Source organism: Lynx canadensis, chromosome D4, assembly GCF_007474595.2.
Source record: "Lynx canadensis isolate LIC74 chromosome D4, mLynCan4.pri.v2, whole genome shotgun sequence".
Taxonomy (NCBI): Eukaryota; Metazoa; Chordata; class Mammalia; order Carnivora; family Felidae; genus Lynx; species Lynx canadensis.
This window is the reverse complement of record NC_044315.2, coordinates 61,865,186-61,889,319: the sequence shown is the minus strand read 5'-3', so window position 1 is coordinate 61,889,319 and position 24,134 is coordinate 61,865,186. Positions and strand designations below refer to the sequence as shown.

General features: G+C 39.4%; 1 long non-coding RNA gene across 1 annotated transcript; it reads left to right on the top strand.

The window, feature by feature from the left end:
* The first annotated feature begins 2,334 nt into the window (after window positions 1-2,334).
* On the top strand, window positions 2,335-23,240 carry LOC115499851. Its single transcript, XR_003964306.1, has 3 exons — window positions 2,335-2,408; window positions 17,451-17,568; window positions 22,773-23,240. It is a non-coding gene; the product is annotated as an uncharacterized LOC115499851 (long non-coding RNA).
* The last annotated feature ends 894 nt before the right edge of the window (window positions 23,241-24,134 follow it).

Here is a 24,134-nt window from a genome sequence, read left to right as displayed (position 1 = left end):
TTGCAAAGTGAGTCCGGGAGGGGCGTCCGGCTGCCGCGCAGCTCTGCACGGGCGAGGGCGCGGGGCGAGAGGGGTGTGAGCGCGCGGGAGAGAGTGGAGAGTGTGTGCGGAGCTTGTGTGCGCGCGTGTCTGTGTGTGCGAGTGAGGGAGCGGGTGTGAGCTCGTCTGTGTGTGGGGAGCGGAGGAGGAGCAGGAGCTGGAGGGGTGGGGGGCGGGAGGCAGGAGACTCCGCTCTCCCGGCTGCGCGTTCGCTCGCTCTCTCGGCACGTCATTTATGCCACAGGAGCCCTAGCGGCCTCTCCATAGAGTGCCTGGAATGCGAGACGTCAATGTGACGCCATGGGACGCTACGTCACCCTCCTCCTCCCTCCCCTGGCCCAGCCGGTTCCGCGTGTGCGAGGGAGGGTGTGTGTGTGTGTGTGTGTGTGTGTGTGTGTGTGTGCATGTGCGCGCGCGCGCGCGTTCCCCGGCCATTCTCAGGGCTGCACAATGGAAACTGCGCGGCACGGCCAGCCCCGGCAGGGGGGCCTTTTGGACCCGCGCCGCCAATCCCTTCGCAGCGGCGCTGCTCTCCTGGGCGCGAGTCTGCGAGAGGGTGCAGAGGCCCTCCCGCCGGTCAGGCGGGACCGCCCAGCTGTCAGGCTCGGGTGGAGTAGAGTTGGAGGAGTGCTGCTGGCGCGCCTCCGAGGCTGCCCCGAGGCATGGAGCCAGGGAGAGGGGGGTAAGGGAGAGGACAGCTCTTCCGAAAGGGAAGGCTCCGCCAGCCAGCTTCTCCGAGTGACCTGGCAGCCGGTGCAGGAGTCAGGCACCGTCCCGAAGACTCCCTGAGGTGCAGCTGCGCTTTCCTCAAGCAACAGTTCCAAAGCTGTTTAAGTCTCTCTGGCCCTCAGCGTGTAGACTAATCCCTCTCCTCCTATAATTTGCTGAGTGCGTGTTTCGCACTGGGATGCAGATGGCTCCGGGAAGATAAGGTTTTATTTCTTTATACTAAGGTGTGGATTTCCTAACTGGACCCACTATAACCCAACTGAGTGCACATCCATCATCCACGTGCGCGCTGCAGAAGAAACTACTTAATGTGTGTAAAAGAAACACACGTGTTGAACAGCTGAGCGGGTCTGACTGTTGCAAATCATTCCCCCCCCCCCCCGCAGAAATGGAAATCTCAGCTCGCACTTTCACTTTTTGCTGGTTGCCCCTCTCCCAATCTCCCAAATTAAACATTTCGAAATCAATCAACAAGATTTATTAGTGAGTCCCTCGCCATGGGATTTGCTCTGGTCTTCTGGGACACATTTGTCATGAAACAGTGTGCTGAAAGCCTCAGCGACTGTGTGAGGGAGAGCAATTTCTTCCTGGAAATGTTGAATTTAAGTGTGTATTTCTTGCTGAAAACAAAAACAAAAATTTATCAGAGTTAAAGTCTCCTAGTTTCAACGTGCAGCTGAGTGAAAGCAACCTCTCTAGAAATTAATTTTTGAGGTGGAGAAAATATTTGAGTGAAACAATGCAGACAGGCATGGTCCCCATGTGGTCTGCTTGAATCAGATGTGGCATTCTATTTCTTTGACCTGTCCCAATCTTTGCGTGTGTGTGTGTGTGCGTGTGTGTGTGTGTGTGTGGCGTAGTGGGAGGGGGGGTAGTATCCCACTGTCGACAGCTCAAGGTTCAGAATCGAAGGTTCGAGTTAGCACCAGAAACTTGAAAACAAAACTAGTGTTATGTATATTATATATACTATTATATACATATGTATGACATTGGTTTATTTCTTCGATTCCACTTCCACTTTAGACAGAGTGGTGTGGAGAAGACCGTGGGAGGATGCTCCGAAAGTTGACCCAGCAGAGAGGAATGGAGCCTTTGCACTGCCGCGGGTTCCAATCCAGTCTAGGAAGGAAGGAGGGCGCTGCTACATTGTATCCATTCAAAGGCTGGGGGGTGGGGGGAGCAGGACCTGGAGCAGCGCGGCGCTGACGCACAGGAGGCGCGTGATTGACGCAGGCGATGTTACTAAATTCGGCAGTTGGCCGGGCCCTGCCGCCGGCGCGCGCCGCAGATAGCGGAGTAGGTTCCCCTCGGTCACCCCCGCCCCTTCTCCATTCAGTGCCGCGCGGGGCGGGGCGGAGCGCGCGGGGCGGGGCGGGGCGGGGCGGGGCGGGGCGGGGCGGGGCGGAACGCGCGGGGCGGGGCGGAGTGCGCGCGGCCGCGTCGGGATCCGGCCGAACCAAATATAGTGGAGCCTGGCTATTTTTAGCCGGGCCTCGGGCGCGAGCCCGCCGCGTGAGGGGGCGCCCTGACCCTGCCAAGAGTGCGGAGGGGGCGGGGGCGGAGTCGCCATCTTGGACCCGGCTCGTCCCCGTCTAGTGACCGGCGGCGCTGGGCAAGGCTCTGCGCAGGGGGTCGGGGTGAGTGGGTGTGAGTCTTGGGAGAGAGGGGGCGCGGGCTGTGACTGGAGAAGAGGGCGAGGCGCGGGCGAGGGAGCGGGGCGCGCGGCCCGTGGGGCGTGCGTGTGTGTCGGACGGCGTAAGCCGTCTGCCAACCTGCTTGGCAGTCCTGCCACCCGGCGGCCCGGCCAGCCCCGAGTCGCGTGGGGGCGGAGCCGCCCGCGGCCACCACTTCCTGAGAGCCGGGGATACCCCTCCCGGACGTCACGGAGGAGCCGAGGCGGCGGTGGCGGCCCGGGGCTCATCCTGCACTTGCATCACGGGTGCAGCAGCAGCTGCTCTGCTCCTTTGTGGCTTTTTCCCCTGTTGAGTAACTGCTTTGTTAACTGAAAATACCATGACGGGCCAGTGTGATCACCAGCTCAAGACCTCAAAGAAAGTGAAGCTGTCAGGCAAGAAGAGGGAGACTCCCCTAGCCGGCTGTGATGGTATCTGGTGGGTGGGTGTGTAGAGAAGCACTTGACAGTTTCCACGTATTACTTCTTGCCTAATTCTTCACCCCCAAGAAGGTTTAAAAATACTTTTATTTCCATGCTGTAAAAATTTCATGTGTTCTGCACCCCACCCGTTCCCCCTTTAGTTTGAAATCTCATGCAGAACTGGAGTCACTGTAGAGCAGAAACCCTAAAATTAGGTACAGTTTTTAGGAAACAGGACATCTTTTAATGAATTTATTGAATAAAGTCCATTTTCTAAGTGTTAATATATAAAAAGGTCTTTGCCCACTCAGGGTTGTTCCAAGGCTACTAAGTTTGTTCATATGAATCGGGCTCCTCCAATGACAGTTTTAAACTCGTGTCTTTGTTTACCTTTAAAAAAAAAAATCCATCCCTGGCTGAATATCTCCAGGTAAAGGATTTCTCTCTTTTAAGTGGATGTGTTTTTCTGGATGTCTGTGTTGGTTAATTCTGTGCTTTCCTCAACCCCTCTTTTGCATCCTTTCCTTCCTGAGTATCAGGTCACCAATCTTTGTTCCTTGACTGCAGTTGGGCTGAGGGCTGTTGTCTGATTGCACTGAGCCAATCAGCTGGCTTAGTACTCCTCTGGGTAGGAAGTTGGGCTGACTGTTGGAGAAGTTCCAATAGTCACTGATAAGTGGCAACGTCTTTGCACTCAAATGGAAAGTCATGGAAGGAGAGACAAGGAAGGCTCTCTTACAAATTGGGACACCATCCTCTGCTTAATCCTTGGTCTCTAAACCTATGCAATTCCTCAAACAGAATGAATCATTCTCTTTTCTTTTTCAGATTAATATCTGTTGATCTATACCTTTTCATAAATCTGATTTACTAGAAATCACAATATTCTGTAAGGCATGTGTAATATGACTATTTCAGTAGTCTGAATCACCTTTTTGATGACTATTTTGTATTAAATGAAACTTAATACTTTATAATTAAATCTCTTCTTTGGGGAAATCAAATAGAATAAGACTACCTTAATCCGTGCAATGTTGAAAACTTAACTGGTTTGGTCCTTTTTCTAGAAGAGAGACATTCATGTGTGGCCTAGTTTACACACACAAAGCAAAGAAAGCAGTTAGTTTTTGCTTTCATGAAGGGTACGGCAGTCAATCTGTAAAAAACTCTTTCTATGAAGTAACTATTACAGATTCATTGGATATTAACCTTTCATTTTGTTTTGGTTTTGTAGGTGAAGCCTGCAAGAAAAAAAGTGCTCTTGCTCTTGGAAAATAAAATATGAAATTTGGGGGAAATTTATTGTGTGTGATAGAAAACAATCACTTTAACAAAGTGGGGTTTAAAAAATTGCTTTAAATGCTCTTCTGATTAAGCAATGACATATGATGTTGTTGATTTTGCTAATAAACAAAGAATGATAAGTCTTATTAATGCTAAGGTTGGATAAGGAAAAGCGAAATAAAAAATCCAAGCCAGAAGATGTTACCTGAAATGAAAATAGGAAGGGAAAGTAAAAGAATTGTGTAAGTCCAAGTTTCTAGAATCACTGTAGAAGTTATATATATATATATATATATATATATATATGTAAAGATATATATATAATAGAAGATATATATATGTATGTATATGTAAAATTTGGTAACTGTAGCTGACATTCACTTACAAACTTTAGTGTTCTGGGCTCAGGAATATGGTACTACTGTAGTAGTTTTCTGACTGATCTACCTGCATATCATCTCTTCCATATCAATTCTATCATTGCTCAAAAGGTCTGGATATTCTCTTCAAAGGTCTCCATATTCTGGCCTCTTTATTTCCACAGAATTTCCCCATTCTAGTCAAACTGGCATTTCTACTGCTCTTCAAACATCTTTCCCCCTCCCACATTTGTTCATAGTTTTCCTTTGTATTATGTTCCCTTCTCCTTCTTTTCTGCTTATTGAGATCTTATCTTTCCTGTCAAACTAGCTCAAGAAATGTACTCAGATTGTGCTTTAGTCTTTTATAGAGTTCTTATTTTACAGCTTTTTTTTGGTGCTTTTGTGTTCATAGCTTATTCCCCTGTCAAACTATAAGCTTCAGAAACATGCTTCACACATCTTTGAAATTTCTGTGGCACCTAAGTTTAACATAGATAGTAAATATCCATAAGATATTTCTCTCTTCTAAATTTGAGTATAGAGACCAGCCATAATATAAATAACAAACTGTATGGATTGGGAGCTTCTTGGCATGCATTAATGGATGTATATGAGATCATACATTAAGCTTTCTTCACCTCAACTTCTGACAGTCCTGATTGAAGATACCTTGTTAGATAATGGCTACAAGCCCAGACAGTTGCATGTTGATACAAGGAAATTGCAGTTCGGCTTGTACCTATTGTATCTGCGTAGGAAGATTTGTTAATGATTTTTTTTTTCCTGATAGAGTTGATTCTTATTTTACCCTCTTTCTCCCTTTATTTGCACTTTCTCTTATGCTGCTTTTTCTTAGTGATGAACCGGATGCTGTAGGCTAGGTAATGTAGTGTCATATTCTTGTGCAAAAATTTCTTGAGATTTACAAAATTGAGAACTCTGACATCTGTGTATAATGAGTTAAATATCAAAATTTCTTAATTTTCTACCTCTTCTGAAATATATTTAACTAGATGTGTATGACACTATGTATATGTAGAAGTGAGCTAGGCAAAGAGATTTTGGAATTATATTTGTAGGAAGTTTTAGAGAGAGGCTCTTGTGACTTAGAATATTAAAATTTACTTTAAAAGGAAAAAGTAATAGATGAGGGAAGACTTTCTATATTACAGATTTTAGAAAACAGTAAAAACTGAGATAGAAAGATTACTTAATAGCATAACTGCTAATAATATTTTAAAATCTCACTAAATGATATATTTTTTTAATTCATTATAAATAACAGGCTTGGAGTGTGGTTAAAAAGAGAGTTTGTTTCTTTTTTTTTATTTAAAAAAATCTTTTAATGTTTATTTATTTTTGAGAGAGAGAGAGAGAGACAGAGTGTGAGTAGGGGAGGGACAGAGAGAGAGGGAGACAGAACGCAAAGCAGGCTCCAAGCTCTGAGCTGTCAGCACAGAGCCCAACGTGGGGCTTGAACTCACAGAATGTGAGATCAGACCTGAGCCGAAATTGGATGCTCAACTGACTGACCCACCCAGGTGCCCCAAGAGAGTTTATTTCCTAGTCATGTTTTTCCCCAGTTGCTGGTAAACTCTAGAAGACCACAGATTTGGGGGAGAAAAGTTACTACTCTTGTGTGATAAATCAACTTGGGATATTATTTATACCTATAAAATGAGAACTTATTTGAGCTAGAAGTGATAGATGAAGTTAATATCTTTTTCCAGATATAACCACATAACCCTTTTCCTTATCACCCAACTGTGAAATAAAAAAAATTGCCTCACATGAACTTCAGTTGCTTCAGAATGTTCTCCAGGAGTGGGATGCTGTATTTCCCAGAGAGCACTAGATTGCTTCTCAGAGGCCTGGGTCTGGCTTGGATGCCATGAAACTGCCCTACCTTGGGTAAGTTTATTAAGCTTTTTTTTTGGAGCCTAAATATCGTCATCTATAAAATGACAACATTGGGCTGTCTGATCTGAAGGATCTTTCGGGTTCTGGAGTGGAATGCTTTTTTAGGCCAGTTAAATATTGTGAATCACGAGTCAGCTCTGGTCTAGTCTTCTGTCACTACCTGATTGCTGTAGTCCGTAGGCTCAATAACTCTTTTGTATCTAACATGTATGCTTATAGTAGTAATCTTACTAGTAATATATTAAACTGCTTTGGCCTGTGTGATAATTAATTGTAGCTATTGAGTGGGATCTTGGTAGCCTGAAGGAGTTAATGTACTGCTAGCATCACAGCTTTCTCTTATCCATAAAGTAGAAACGAGCAGAAACCTGGATAGTCCAAAAGTCATTTTATATTTAGCTATGGAATTTGTTTTTTTGTACATTCATCTGAATATGGATGAGTAGCAAATTGACTTCATACAAATTAATAAACTTTCATTGGAATGGATACCGTTGTTTGTTTCAGTTCCTTTCTGATCCTTACTGCATGCTAGGCATAAACCATTTATTTCTTCTTAGATGTAGCAGCCAAGGAATAACTGTCCTTTTTGCTTTTTTCTGGAGAATGATTGGTGATGGTGAGGTTGTAAGTCTTTATATCTCCTTGTAGAGTGTAAGTAGATAGGGTGAAATATTAAGAAGGTTGGTCAAAAGGAAAGTACCAAATAGGTATTAGGTTGAAAAAATATTAGCACATCAAGCAGGAAGAATGCAATAAATTCTGTTTGCAAACTTGTTACATTTTCAGTTGGATACATCTTTATGGATAAATAAGAGCCAACTTTATAGGCATTGAGAAATACCTATTTTAACACATTGCAGGTTTATTTATTATCTGAGGTTTGGAGAGTCAAAACGTGGTTTGTCCATTAACTTAGGGCTGTTTTTTAAATGCCTGTTCTACATATTTAGGTATCTGGTTTCCTGCTTAGATCATGTAATTAGTAACTGATTCTGATTTTTTTACCATAATACATTTTCCAGTATTTATTCCGCATGTTTATAGTTCACTACTGGAAAAATTCCTCCCTGACATCTGTTCTGAATTAGTTCCCTTTTCCAGTTATGTTTTCCTGTTTTATCGATTGTGGTGATGAGAATAGAAAGCTTATATTTTAAAGATTTATCCTATTTAAGCTTAGTGAAATTGAAACATACTACCTCATTATTTCTAATTTCTGAGAATGATTTTCTTATTTTAAATTCACATGTTCAGTTACTATTTTTACTCTTTTAAAACAACAGAATAAACTGGGTAAAAATTGAAATCCATTTACCATAGTTTCATAGCATTTTACAGCTGTCAATTGACTTTTTAGTTTATTTTTCATATTTCAAAATGTTTTTTAAGAGAAGCTTCTGTTATGTCAAAATCTTTTAAAATCTCTTTTTTGTTTAAATTACCTTGGACATATTTATTTTGGGGGATGAATTTATTGAGCACTTAGAGCAGTTCTTGGCACAGAGTAGGTGCTCTGTAAACATTTGATGGGTGAATGAAAGCAGTTTTCAAGAAGCTTTATTCCAAATATTCTATTTTCTTTATCCTAACCAGCCTTGTGGCCTTATTAACTTTTCTGAGAGAGTTTTACGTAGAGTTTAGGCCTAAGAGAGCAGCCGAGGAGGCTGGTTGCACATCAGTGTGCTGTCACCATTGCAGCTAGTCTACAGAAGAGCTGTGCCTTTAGTTGTACCACTCTGTGACATCTGTGTTTGAACCAAGAACCAATTCAGGTATCCTAAGGAATTGTACCACATTTTGACTTAACTCCCCCTAAGAATTAATCTCTGGCTTATCTCTATTTTGATGTGCCTCTCTTACTATAACACTTTCACAAGATTGTGTTCTTTCCTCTTTTCTTCACTGCCTCTGCCCTGGGAATAAACAACCATCAGTGAGTTCTTCACTTCTAGTCATCAGGTTTCCAACTGTAACCCTCACTTTGCTTCTCATTTCTGGATGCTACTATTTAAGGCAGCTTCCAAGTGCATACTCACTTGTGCACCATCTATCACCCATAGACTGAGGGGTCCAAATGTGGAATATTTAGTAGCTATCACTGGAATTATATCTACTAAACATTTAATATATTAAGCATTTAAAAATTTACCTTTTGAAAAGGTAATGCATTCACTTGATTCAAACAACAAAGTGTTTAGAAATGAGCAGTTTCCTTTCCACCCCTGTTCCCCATCTATTCAATTCCCATCCTTCCAGAGTTTTTAAGTGCATATTCAAGCCAATACAAATATAAATTCTGTTTTTCGTTTTATATAATACATATAATTATATATGTATTATTCTCCCTTTTTCACTTAACAGTGTTTCTTGGAGTTCTTTCCATAACAGTGGGAAAATATCTCAGATATATTTCACTTAAATAATATATCTTGGAGCTCTTTTCCACATCATTGTGTGGGTATAGCATCATTTATATCACCAGTCCCATATTGATGGGCATTTGGGAAATTTTCAATCTTTTGCTATTAGAAACAATACTGCAATAAGTACTTTTGTTACATAGATTATTTCATACTTGTGTAAATGTATTTGTAGGGTAAAATTTTAAAAGTGGAATTGCTGACCAAAGAGTGTATGTTATTATAATTTTATAGGTACTACCAAATTGCTCTCTATAGAGGTTGTACAATGTACACCTCCACCAGAAACGCATGGGAGTGACTGGTTACCCATGTTCTTGCCCACAAAATGTGTTCTTGAACTTTTGGATTTTTTCCAATCTGATGGGTGAAAAATGTTATCTTAGTGTAGTTTTAATTTCTATTTACCTTATGAGTGAGTTTGAATATCTTTTCATATGTTTAGGAGCCATTTATATTTCCTTTTTTGTGAAATGTGTCTTTTATCCCTACCTTTCTGGGTGGGGGGGCGGGAGGGGGAGCGGTTGGTTGTTTAAAATCACCCTGTGAGGGGCGCCTGGGTGGCGCAGTCGGTTAAGCGTCCGACTTCAGCCAGGTCACAATCTCGCGGTCCGTGAGTTCGAGCCCCACGTCAGGCTCTGGGCTGATGGCTCGGAGCCTGGAGCCTGTTTCCGATTCTGTGTCTCCCTCTCTCTCTGCCCCTCCCCCGTTCATGCTCTGTCTCTCTCTGTCCCAAAAATAAATAAACGTTGAAAAAAAAAATTTAAAATCACCCTGTGGCTGTTGTGTTTAATTTGCCCGTTGTAATGTGAGTTGCAACATGTCCGCCATCCCCGTTTGTTATTGTCTTTTATCTTTGCTTATGGTGGTTTTGCTAAGTAGATTTTTTTTTTAAATGTAGTTGATTTTGTTATACTTTTATGACTTCTGGATTTTGGGTCATAGTTAGAAAAGCCTGTCCCATTGCAAAGTTGTAAAAGAATTCTCTCATATTATCTTCTATTATCTTTGTGGTTTCTATTTTACACTTCAGTTTTTACCCATTTTTCTTGGTGTATGGGTGATGGATGGGTCCAACTATATTTTTCTCCGAATGGCTACTCAGTTGCCCCAGAAGCATTTGTGAATAGTCCATCTCTATGTTGTTTTGTTTCTTACAAAAACAAGACTGATTTATCTATTTTTTTTCACACCTACTTTGCTGTGATTGACTATAAATACTGTTCTCTGTTTTCCTTCCTATAGAACACCTTTCTTAACGACAGTGGCAATAATGTCTTTCACCCTGCTACCTCCTTGCTTGCCTCAGCAACACCCACAGCCTGGCAACCAGTTAATATTTGAGTTGAATATAAGTGCTCAGAAAGCTCTCCAGGATTTTCCATTGAACATTAACTAGCTAAAAAGAAATCCTAACTGTAATCAGGTTCCTTAGAGGACTTCGAGCCAGGGATGTCTTCTGGCTCTCGCTAGCCATATTGACCAGCTATTGTAGAAGCTGAAGTCCACTACCTGAGTTCTTCCTCCTAAAGCAGTCCAGTACGAGTTGCTTCTTCCTCTGCAAGGTCATATCATCTGCCATCTCTGCTTTGTCTGACAATGTGGGAAATTACCTTCTATAGTTGGAGTGGGAACCATAATATGCCAGAAAACTGGTTTGAATCCTCTGTCATGCAGTGGCCAGCTCCAAAACCTCATTTACTGTGAAAGTGATTATGGAATGATTTGGGGAACATTTGTCTTCAACTTGAGACCCAGGCAGATTAGGTTTTTTCATAGGGAACCTGGGGAAAACCCTAGTACTGTTCTACCCAGGGGAGAGAATCCAAGCAGGCTGATGAAACCCAGTTTACTTGGTATCCTTACAAGCATGTACTAAGCTACTTGGGTTCATTTTACAGCTCCTTGCCTTGATAAAAGACTTCCTTCCACTTTTGAACCATTGCCCTAGGTGATTTTTCTTTTTCAGACTTGTCCAGGCTATCTTGCTTGTTCTTTATTACTGAATCTTTTTTGGGAATCCTATTTCTTATCTGTGCCTTCAGACTTTCCCCTGATGCTGATGGTGTGTTCTTTGTCCAATACCAAATTGACTTAAAATTATTTTGGCCAAAACCAATTTTGTGAACACAGACTGGCCAACTGGCAGTTTGGGTAAAAAAATGATTTGACTTAGAGAGAGAGAGAGAGAGAAAGAGAGAGAGAGAGAGAGAGAGAGAGAGAGAGAGAATATCCTAAGTTAATTAAATTTTTGAGTAGTGGTAATTTTAGAGTATTATGGGGTGATTAAACACTTTGATTCATTTTTTTAGGGATTTTTCTAACTTTTCTTCTTTTATATTTCAAATCAATTTTCAGCTACAAGAATACTTTGTTGCTTATGATATCAAAAAGTTAAAACAACCTCGTTTCCCAACCTTAGGAATAGTTGGACAAGCTTGATCTTAACTACAAGGCAGTTAAAGGTTAATTGAACAACGAAAACATAAACATCAAACGATAAGATAAAAACATGTTTCCTTTTTTTCCCCCTTCTTCATAAGAAATAGAAGGACAAAAGAAAAAAAAGCCGTAAGTTCATTCCAGAATAACCACTGTTGTCCTTCCCTGTCTTTTCAAATGCATTTTATACACATACACTCTGCATGTTGTTTGTAATCTGCCATTATTTAAGCATTCTTCAGTTACTGATTAGTCACCTTTGTGTAGGATTAGGTTTTGGTTCCATTTTGGTTTTTGTCTGGAAGCTGTGGACTGGGCCATCTTCACTGTGAATAGATGGCCATTCTTTTTTTTCCTTCTGTCCATCAATCTTGCCTAGGCCCACATCCAGACTGGGCCCCAAAGACGCTCTGCTTCCTGTAAGTGAGATAGTTTGTAAATGAAGCCATTCTGCCAAGCTTTTCTATGGACTTAGGAAAGGGGTCAGTTTTCAGAATTCGTGTGGAACTCTGATTATATATAAAATAATTCTTGGAGTTTGTGCTTGATGTATATTATATTTATATATATGTAAATTACATAGGGAGAATAAAGAGGGAAAGACTAGATTGAATTTCCACTAAAATGAAAATAACGAGGCGTTGCATTAGAGAAATCCATGATCATTGGAGGGAAATTATTTAAAGAGACTTTCTCTAAATCAGTGTTGGCAAATATACTCTGTATTGTGCCCAAACCCAAGTCCATGGAAGACATCACTAATGAGTCATGTCACTGTTTTTCACTGATCCAAACTCCGCTTTGGATCATTCTTAAATTGGGGTTCTAGATAGCTGTATCTACTGGAATAGGTGTGGAACACCAATCTCTTTGCCATTCTTGCTCTAAAATGTTGCATTAAAGATTTTTTTTTTTAAATAGTGGATTGAATAGAAAGTTTTAATAAAATGTTTTATATCTGATGAATAAGTTTATGATGGTAAATATGAGATGTGAGCAGGCAGTAATTATCTGAGTCTCACGCAAAGCACATGCCTCATTGTTATGATCATGGAAGAAGCATAATTAAATTACAGTTTTGTTCTGGAGTGAAAACAATGTCACAGTAATACTCATCATTATAAATTGCCCATGGTATGGTCATGGCTATTGACTCTCTCCAGCATTCGTTCTATCCCAGATGATTAGTGTAAGCAATTATGGTTGATCCCATTTCCTTTGCCAGTGAAGGCTTAGGCATGGCCTGTAACCTGTTCTGGCCAATGAGATTTGAAAGGAAGTCTGGAGGAGGGCCAGAGTGCTTCTGGGAAAGAGTTTCTTATTCCTAAAAAGAGATAAAAGAAAGAGATGGTACCTTTTCTTCCTCTGATGATGTTATGAGAGAATGTAATGGCTATAACTGCTCAGGCCATCTTAGAACAATGAGAAAAAGTAGCTTTGGATGAAGTTCATCTAGAAGGTAACAGAACGAGAGAAGAAACCTGAGTCCTTGATGACCTTCTTGAACTGCTGATTGTATTTTTGGTCTGCTCTATCTCTGAACTTCTAGTTCTGTGAGATAATACAGCGTGATTTGGGATTTTGTCACTTGTAGCCAAAAGCATTCTGAGTGGTTATACCTACTTTGTCCCAAGCAGATTCATGTCCGATGGATTTGATTTTATTATGATACATTTACTTTTATCAGGGCTCTTCCTTCTCCTGACTTCTGGCTTCATAGAGTGTGTGCAGATTCTTGGCCAGTTCTTGTCTTGATCTTCTCTAAGGGACGTTGCCTCAGACCAGGGTTCTTCAGAGAAAGCAGTAAAGAACTGGTGTATTTTCTCATCTTGTGTCTTTTACTCATGGCATAGAGTAAGTAGTACCAGGAATGTGTACAGGTCAGGGTATTTGAGTCTTCATTATGGCTTCACTGTTTCGTACCCATGATCTTGGGCAAGTCACTTGAAGACGTTGAGTTTCTTCTTTGAAATTTGTTACTGATAGTCTTTTTTTTCCTTCATGGTATTGTGATTCAAATGAAGTCATGTGAACATGGTAAATTTTAAAAAGTCGAGTTTTTAAAAAATGAATAGTCAGGCTTGGTTGGATTTTCTGATTATTTTCCAGTGAATTAATGTCAAAATCTCTATATTCAGCTCTGTGTAGCGCTTGTTAGCCTGTAAGAAAGGCAAGAAAGTGTGATGTGGGTCATAATAATACAAGTAATTAGGGATTGAAGTTGATATTTTAGTGGCAACTTACAGCCTGAAATAAAGTGAAAGGACCACACAATTATGAAGGAGAAATAAAGGTCAGAATGTTTATCTTGAGGCTTGATTCTAGTTCAACCAGAAATTCTGGTGAGCCAAATTTGGGGAAAGAGAAACCAGTAGAAGAAACACCCCCCTCTAGTGGCGAGGGGCCAGGTTCTATACTTTGGTTGCTAAGATGGGTGACTAGGGAATGAATGGCTTCTTAGCATGTTTTTTAAGTTTTGTTTTTTGTTTTTCTTTTAAAGATTTTACTTTTAAGTAATTTCTATATGCCCTGTGGGGTTCAAACTTAAAATGCATGTTCTACCAACTGAGCCAGCCAGGTGCCCCAGGATGTTTTTTAAGTTTCTTAAGAAGAATCCCAAGGATCTAGAGTCAGAACTTTTAAGGAAGATCTTTAGCCTATCTTCCTTATCAAGGGAGTTAACACATTTTACAGAATAAGTAGTATTTTGGCAGTCTCATGTGGAATTGATTGAAAAATATAGATGCTACAGTTGGAAGTGGTTCACAGTTTACTTTTTTTGTAGGTCATTTAAGAGCATGAGAATTAGGAGACTATTGTTGCTAAATTTCTTATTGATCTGAGATAATACAGTATGTACCTTTATAAATCCATTTGTAGGGGGATAAAGCCTATATTTAAAGTTATGGGTATGCCATACAGTAGTATTCACCTATATATACAAAATAATGGGGATGGCTTTCCTAAGTATAATTATTGATTTGAAATTTTTTAGTGGCCATCCTGAGAACTGAATGTTTAACATGCATCTTGGAGGTGATTTAATTGCTTTCTATGGAAAGGTAGTGAAATTAGGTAGATTAAAATAACATATTACCCACAATTCAGTGGTTTGGTGGGAACACCTAATGCATTATTGAAGGACATCTCATTTTAAGGATGTATGTTGTTGATGGTAATAATTACAAGTGATCTAAGGATGATTTGAGTGCCATTCTACTCTAATACAGAATAGAATGATTAAGGCACAAGAAAATAAATTCTGGTACCAGACTGCATTATCAAAGTGCCATTTTTTTAATTTTTAATGTCAAACTTCCTTGCCCTGAAGGGAAGACATTTGCAGCTTGCAGTAGAACCAACCTCTCAATAACTTAAAATGTGTCTGAAGATGTTTTATGTGAAATAAAAATGGAAACATTCTCTCGGAAATATGAACTTGTACATTGGTAAAGTAAGATTATAGAGTTATGAAGTGAACTTTTGTATAACTTGTGGAACTAATATCCTTAGTTTATGGTTATACTTCATAAATATACTTGATTTTAGAAAGAAGAACTAGGTCTGGCAGTAGATCAGGATCTACCTATTGGGGAAAACCAGAAATAGGAGGAAGAGATTATTAATGGTTCATTCTTCACCGAGAAAAATTCAGTATGGAATAATTAAGGTCAGCTACAGAAAGAATTATGATTATGTTAAGTGAGTTCACAGATATTGTTGAAGGCAAATCAGCTAGAACTGATTTGTTAATATATATGGGGGCAATAAACCAATTAGATAGTCTCTTTACTAAATTAGTATGACAGTAGTAGATTATCTGGAGGGAAATAAAATAGACGATAGGGTTAGTGGTAATTAGGCCTTCATTAAATCCTAGCACTAAAGAGGTACTATGTATATTAGTGATAGCTTAATTCTATACATAAAATTGGATATTAAGAATTGATACAATGTTGGCATTGTTAAAATTAGGCACGTTGATTTTTGTGTAAAGGGTTGCAGCAAGTGGATTTGAATAAAGAGCCTGTGCTCCAAACCTCATTTGAAATTCCAGATAAAGTATAAGAATAATAATAATACATATTCACATAGGATTTTACAGTATTCTGAGTGTTTTCAGATCCATGATTTCAGCTTAGTCTTATCAGAACTCTGGGGGATAGTAGCACAGGTCTGATTATCCCATTTTTACTAATAAGGCAGTGGAGGCTCAGGGAGGCTAATGGACTTGCTAAGCAGCAAATAGGGACGAAACTGTCAGGTGTGGTACTTGAACCCAGGGCTTCTTACCAAAATGCCTTTGTTCACTGTCTCCTGGGGCTGCAGTAACCAATTATCACAGATCCGGGGTATAAACAACAGAAACGTATTTTCCCACAGCTCAGGAAGCCAGAAGTTTGAAATCAAGGTGTTGGCAGGCAGCACCCCTCTGGAGCCTCCAGAGGAGAATCCATTCTTTGCCTCTTCTGGCTTCTGGTGGCTGCTGGCATTCCTTGACTTACGGTTGCCTCACTCCAGTCTCTGCCTCTGTGTTCTCATAGCCTCCTTCTTTTCTGCTCCGTGTCTTTTCCTCTTCTGTCTCAAAACACTCTTGGCCTTTCTCTGGAAAGGACTTTCTCTGATAAGGACTGGCTTTAAGACTCCACTTGTGATTAGATTTAGGGCATGCCTAGATAAGCCAGGATGATTTTCTCATCTCAAGATCCTAAATTACATCCCCAAAGGCCCCTTATTCAAAGAAGGTGATAGTCATAGGTCCTAGGTATTAGGGCATGAACATATCTTTTCAGGGGCCACCATTTAACCCCACTACATTTATTATATGCAATTTAATTCTTTATCTTCCTTTTGGATTGAAAAAATAATCTTCCATGTGAAGATAGGTAGTGGACTTAGGGAATTTTTAGCTAGTATCTAGAGAGGAACATTTAAAATATTTCTGGTTGGTGCTAAGTGCTTAGTAAGTAGAATTGACCTAATACAAGAGTTCCACCAAATTGTTATGTTGGCTTTCGCATTCACAGAACTATAAAAGATGGGATTAAAATAAGTTAAAGTAACATTTGACTATTCACGATTAACTATTAAAAGTTGGCTTTTTTGTTTTTGTTTCTTGTGCTAGAAGAGGTGTATGCGTATGTGTGTTTTGCATTTTGTTAATGACCTTGGTATGATCAGTTTCTTACATCACATGGGCATTCTAATTTGGGTCATATAAATCAAGATTCATATATGTAACTCTTTGAGGGAAGGGGCTCCATGTGTCTTACTTATGGTTAGAACTCCAGTATACTGCTTGACACATAACATAGATGTGCTCAAGTAATTTGCTGAATGAACGAAATAACTTTTTTATGACATTCAAATCACGTAGCCACAGATCCCATACTAGTTCACTTTTTGGAGGGTCCTGAGTGGCAATAACAATAAGATCTACTCATTGTAGGAGAATCCTCCATCTCTCTCAGAGATTGCACTGTGAGTACATTTGCTCTTTTTTTTTTTTAATGTTTATTTTTGAGAGAGAGAGACAGAGACAGAGAAAGAGACAGAGAGAGACAGAGTGCAAGCAGGGGAAGGGCAGAGAGGGAGACACAGACTCCGAAGCAGGCTTCAGGCTCCGAGCTGTCAGCACAGAGTCTGACGCGGGGCTCGAATCCATGAACTGTGGGATCATGACATGTGCCAAAGTCGGATGCTTAACTGACTGAGCTACCCAGGTGCCTCAAGTCCATTTACTCTTGACAGAGCTTACAACTTTTTTCATCTATAATAATCTTGAACTCTAGGCCAAAAAAACTGTCATCCTTGCCTTGTTCACATTAATAAAAATTAATCAATGAGATTCCTTCAGCCCATCAGTTCACTACTCACTAGCATGAGCTCAGGTAGCATTAGAGGCAGTAGCATGGGGCCTATTGTACAGCTTTTCAGATCATTAGTGCTAAACATTAAGGTCTGGGGAAGGTTCTGGCTTTTGCCTTCTCAAAGGTCTACAAAGTTTTCACTTTCTGATACAAATTCCAGTGTTAACAGATCGAAGTCCAGTGATTATAATGAACTATGTGACAGACTCTTCTGGGGATTCTCGCAAATACTGCTTCCAGCCAACCTTAGAAGTGAAGTACTGTCATCATTCCTGTTTTACAGAAGCACAAAGAAGTTAAGTAACTTGCCCAGGTTCACACCAAGATTTGAAGCCAGGTAGTCTTACTGCAGAGCCTATGTGCTTAGCCATCTCCAGTGCTGGCCTCATGCTCATTCGTTTGTAAGTAACCTGTTCTTTCTTTTTGAAAGTTTATATTTTTCTTTATTAAACTTCAGAACTTTTGCCAGGATATATCTAAGCTGTATGCCTTTTTTCATTTATCCTGCCTGGCACACAGTGAGTGCTTTTGATCTAAGAACTCTAGTCTCCTCCTGAGGGAAGTTTTCTTGCACTATGTTTTGATTATTGCTTTCTCCAATGCGGTCCCTCTTGAGTTTCTTTTATTTGCAATGAGGGCTCCTAGATCTGCCCCCCATTTCTCTTTCCTTTTCATTCAGGAATTCCATTTCTTTTATTTTTGATTTGGATATGTGATAACTCATTCACTTGCTTTTCCAGATAACAAGTTTGTTCTTTTAAGGGTTGGTTCTACTGTTTAATTCCTCAGTTGAAATTTGAAGTTTATAAATTGTTCAAAGAATTTCTCAGTCTATTATGTTTATCCATATTAAAATATCATAATCCAGTAAACAAGGTTTATTTGAGATGTGTTAAGGCTGTTTCAACATTAGGAAATATTAATTTAATGTATCACTTTAATAGATCAGAAGAAAAAAAATTAGGATTATTTCCCCAGATATTACAATGGTATTTGATAAATCAGTATTCATTCATAATAAAATGAAGAAATAAAAAACAGTTCTTGGTAACCCAGGAGATGAAAGATATTTTCTAACAGCCATTGTCGTACTTAACATTGAAATAACTTAAGGGATATTTCCTAAGTGTATTCTCTGAACTGTGGGTTTTTAATTTAAAATTTTGTTTTTATTTCATTGATGTATATTTATATCCTTTTACCAATACCACGTTGTCTTAAGTGCTTAGTTTTATATTAAGTACAGAAATCAGGTAATGTGAATTCTCCTTCCTGTTTCTCTTTTTCAGAGTTGTTCCACTCATTCTAGGTCCTCCGCTTTTCCATATAAAGTTTAGAATCAGTCTGCCAAATTCTACCAAAAACTATGCTGGAATTATTTTTGAGATTGCATTGAATATGTAGTTCAATTTGGAGAAGACTTGATATTCTAACAATATTGAGTCTTCCAATCCAAGAACATGTTACATAGTGCCAGTTTTACTTAGGTCTTTTTTATTTATCTCTTTAGTTTTGTTTTTTTTTAAAGCATACATATTTTGCATGTATTTTAGCTCTATCTCATATTCTGTTGCTATTTTACATGATACTTTTTTAAATCAAGCTTTTAATTTTAATTCCAATATGGTTTAACATATAGTCTTATATTAGTCTCAGGTGTACAATATAGTGATTCAACACTTCTGTACAACACCTAGTGCCTGTCACAAGTGTACTCCTTAATCCCCATTACCTATTTCACCTGTCCCCCCGCCCATCTTCCCTCTGGTAACTACCAGTATGTTCTCTATAGTTAAGAGTCTATTGCTTGGTTTGCTCCCTTTTCTCTTTTTTTCCTTAGCTTGTTTGTTTTGTTTCTTAAATTCCACATATGAATGAGATCATATGGTATTTGTCTTTCTCTGACTTATTTTGCTGAGCATTATACTCTGTGGCTTCATCCATGTTGTTGCAAATGGCAAGATTTAATTCGTTTTTATGGCCAAATAATATTCCATTTTATGTATGTATGTGTGCATACACACACACACGTACACACATATATATACACACCATATTTTCTGTATCCATCTATGAATGGGCACTTGGGCTGCTTCCATAATTTGGCTGTTGTAAATAATGCTGCTATAAATATAGAGGTGCATGTATCTCTTTGAATTAGTGTTTTTGTATTTTTTTTGGTAAATACCCAGTAATGCAATTGTTGAATTGTAGGGTAGTTCTGTTTTTAACTTTTTGAGGAACCTTCATACTGTTTTCCACAGTGGCTGTCCCCGTTCACATTTCTACCAACATGCACAAGGGTTCCCCTTTCCCCACATCCTCACCAATGCTTGTTTTTTCTCATGTTTTTGATTTTAGCCATTTTGACAGGTGTGAGGTGATATCTCATAGTTTTGATTTGCGTTTCCCTGATGATGAGTGATGTTGAGCATCTTTTCGTGTATGTGTTTGTTGGCCATCTGGATGTCTTCTTTGGAGAAATGTCTGTTCATGTCTTCTGCCTATATATAGATTTTTTAAGTTTATGTATTTGAGAGAGACAGAGGTAGCAAAGCAGGGAAGGGGAAGAGAGAGAGGGAGAGAGAATCCCAAGCAGCTCTGTAGCGCAGAGCCTGACATGGGGCTCAAACTCATGAAACCTTGAGATCATGACCTGAGCTGGAACCAAGAGTTGGACGCTTAACTGACTGAACCACAAAGGCACCCCTCTGCCCATTTTTTAAATTGGATTGTTTGTTTTTTTGGGTGTTGAGTTGTATCAGTTCTTTATATATTTTGGGTACTAACCTTTTTTTGGATATGTCATTTGCAAATGTCTTCTTGCATTCAGTAGGTTGCCTTTTAGTTTTGTTGATTGTTTCCTTTGTTGTGCAGCTTTTTATTTTGATGCAGTACCTGTAGTTTACTTTTGCTTTTGTTTCCCTTGCCTCAGGAGACATATCTAGAAAAATGTTGCTATGACTGATATCAGAGAAATTACTGCCTGTGTTTTCTTCTAGGATTTTATGGTTTCAGGTTTCACATTTAGGTTTTTAATCCATTTTGAGTTTGTTTATTTATTAAAAAATTTTTTTAACGTTTAATCATTTTTGAGAGACAGAAAGAATGAGTATGAGCAGGGGAGGGGCAGAGAGAGAGGCAGACACAGAATCTGAAGCAGGCTCCAGGCCCTGAGCTGTCAGCACAGAGCACAACGTGGGGCCTGAGCCCGTGAACTGTGAGATCACAATCTGAGCCGAAGTCAGACACTTAACCGACTGAGCCACCCAGGTGCTCCAGTTTTGAGTTTATTTTTGTGTATGGTATAAGAAAGTGGTCTGGTTTCTTTCTTTTTCATGTAGCTGTCCAGTGTTCCTAACACCATTTGTTGAAGAGATTGTCCTTTTCCCTTTGGATATTTTTTCCTGCTTTATCAAAGATAAATTGATGTTACAGTTGTGGGTTTATGTTTGTGTTTTCTATCATGTTCCATTGAGCTATGTGTCTATTCTGTTTTGGTTACTACAGATTTGTAATATTTTGTGAAGTCTGGAATAGTGATACCTTCAGTTTTGTTTTTCTTTTTCAGGATTGCTTTGGCTATTTGGGGTCTTTTGTGGTTCCATACAAATTTTAGGATTGTTTGATTTAGTTTTGTGAAAAATACTGTTGGTATTTTGATAGGAATTGCATTAAATGTGTATATTGCCTTGGGTAACATAGACATTTTAATAATATTTGTTTTTTCAATCCATGAGCATGGATGTCTTTCCATTTCTTTGTGTCATCTTCAGTTTCTTTCATCAGTGTTGTAAAATTTTCAGACTATAGGTCTTTCACCTCTTTGGTAACTTTACTCCCAAGTATTTTGTTATTTTTGGTGCAATTGTAAATGGGATTGTTTTCTTAATTCCTCTTTCTGCTCTTCGTTATTAGTGTATAGGGATCTGGAGTTTTATTCAAAAAAAGGTATTTTAGTATGTTGGTTACAATAAGGCAACATATTTTAACAAACACCAACATTTCAACACCTTAATACAATAAGAACCTATTTCTCCTTCATGTAATACTCCCATGTGGATGTTTCTGGTTGATAAACAGTTTTTCTCTGTATGGATTCAGGGACTCAGGTTCCTTGCATCATGTGGCTCTGCCATTTCCTAAGGCCTTGACATCTTCTCTTTCCAACTGGCAGAAAGGCAAGGATATGGTGGAGAATGCACATTCTCTTCTCAATTACTTTGGTCTTGACACAATGCACATCATTTCTGTTCACATTCTTACATTCCATAGGCCAGATAGGTGGTCTCACCTATCTGTAAGGTGTGTTTGTATATTGGTAGTGGGGCGGGGGGCATGGGAGAATGGGAAATAGTATCACCTGGGCAGCCACACGTAAGGGAAAGGAATAGACGTTCTCATTTGTAATTGGTAAGATGACACCTCTGAATAGAAGACACTGTGGTAATTAATATCTTTCAAATTTTAAACTATACATATCCTTTGAACTTAAAACTCCACTTCTAGCAGTTTTTACTGAATATATATTTACAAATGTGTACCTATTTACATTTTAAGGACACATCTAGTAACGTTGTAGTAGCAAAATATTAGAAATATCCTGAATGTCCATCAATGGGGACTGGATGGGGGCGCCTGGGTGGCTCAGTCAGTTAAGCGTCCGACTTCAGCTCAGGTCACGATCTCGAGGTCCGTGAGTTCGAGCCCCGCGTCGGGCTCTGGGCTGACAGCTCAGAGCCTGGAGCCTGCTTCCGATTCTGTGTCTCCCTCTCTCTCTGCCCCTCCCCCGTTCATGCTCTGTCTCTCTCTGTCCCCCCAAAAAAAATAAATAAACGTTGAAAAAAATTAAAAAAAAAAGGGGACTGGATAATCAAGTGGTTATATTTTCATACAATGGAACATTTTGTAGCTACTAAGAGTAATAAGGCAGTGATAAGTGTATTGCCTGGGAGATTTGAAAAATGAGGTACAGGATTGTGTGTGCATGGCTACCACTTATTTAAAAAGAAATATATACACATACACAAAATATCTGTGGAAGGATCACAAGAAACCGGTAACAGTGGTTGTTTCTGGTTACAACTAAAAGGTGATTGGGGAATGGGATGGGAGAGAGACATGCTTTTACTGTATACTCATCTATACCTTTTGATATGCTCCTTTTTAAATATAAAGAAGTTAGTTGTAGAAGTATAGTAAATGACATGGAAAGATGGTTATAATATATTGTTGCCTGAATAAGCTGTTGACTGAAAGGAATGTACAATAGGGTTTCAGTTTTATAAATAAATAATTTTTCAGTGGCATATACAAAAAATATAGTGTTTTTTTAGTGATTTTTTGCTTATCTGTATTTAAGATCTTGTAAATAATGCGCATCTATCACCTTTGTAATTAAAATATATAAATAAAAATAAAAGAAGAAATACAATGAAAACTTTCCCTAGTACTCCCTGAAGTTAACCCTGCCATGAAATCTTTCCCCATTTCAGCTGAATGCCTCTTATTTGCTTTCATGCTACATTTTTCATACGTTCATCACACCTTGAATTGCATTATCACATACGCATTTATCTTACCTACTCTGTACATTCTTTTAAAGGCCTGGATCTTACCAGATGCATCCAGATTCCCTGTCTATGCCAAGAACAGTGTCTTTCTCATAACAGGTGTGCAGTAAATACTGAGTTGGTGCTTGAAGCAGAGAGCACAGTGAGTAAAGTGGTTGTGCATTTTGTTGTTTTGTGATGCAACCTGTATTCAATACTGTACCAGATTCACTCTGTAGTTATGCCGGGGCCCATTAGGTGCAGTGCAAAGCATGTGGGTGAAAGGCTTTCCTTTCTAAAATGATATTGGTTGTCCCTAGAGATCTCTGTCTCTACATCTTAGATTAGTTAGTGTGGTTTGGTTATAGAAATATATATAGCAAAAATGACATAAAGTTGAAAATAAATTTAAGATTAATCAAATTGCTGATGACATGGTCTGCTGTTTTACAGGTGAGACACTCCTACCTGCTTGATATATTTTTTAAAGATTTAAAAAAAAATGTTTATTTACTTTTGAGAGAGAGAAACTGCAAGCGGGGGAGGGGCAGAGAGAGAAAGGGGGACAGAAGATCCCAAACAGGCTCTGCACTAACAGCTGCTAGCCCAATGTGGGGCTCGAACTCATGAACCAGGAGATCATGACCTGAGCCAAAGTCTGACGCTTAACCGACTGAGCCACCCAGGTGCCCCTCTGCTTGGTATTTTAATTTAGATCAGTTTGCTCCTATTTTTCTCTCCATATTACTTTCCTTTCCCCATTTGTGTCTTTTTGCTACAACGTCTCCTTGTACACATAACTTTAGTTCTGTTATGGTTATAGGGGCCAGTTATGCATGAGAAGAGATAGAATTGGGAGCTGATAATGTTACTTACAGCAGTTAAGATTTTTTTTAATTGAAATTGCTTGAGAATTGCTTTGATGGCCTGGCTTCTCTTCATGTCCCAGTTTTATTGCTAGATTTCTTGCCAGTTTATTGCCTTATTCTCCATTTTTCTTCCCTATGTTCTAGTCACAGAGATTTACTCAGTATACCCCAAAAGTTCTTTCTAGGGCCTTTCCTCAAAACTTTTCTTACCGGGAGGTTCTCTGCATATGTCCATTAATTTAAGTACTACCTTCCCACAAAGAGCCAGTTCACATGCCACCTCCTCAAAGAAGTCATTACAGATCCTCTTAGTCAATTTCAATATACTCATTCTTCCATTAAATCATTATACCCTCATTAGAGTGCTAATTAAAGTTTATTTATTAATTTTTTCATTGTGTACACATTCATTGAGTGTCTACTGTGCATAAATTGTTCTGGGAGCTAGGGTAAGAGACTGTTAAGACAGTTTTCAAGAAGCTTACAGAATAGTGGGGGAGGCATATGAGCAGGATAGTTTCAGTACAGTGTAATAAGTACAGTGGG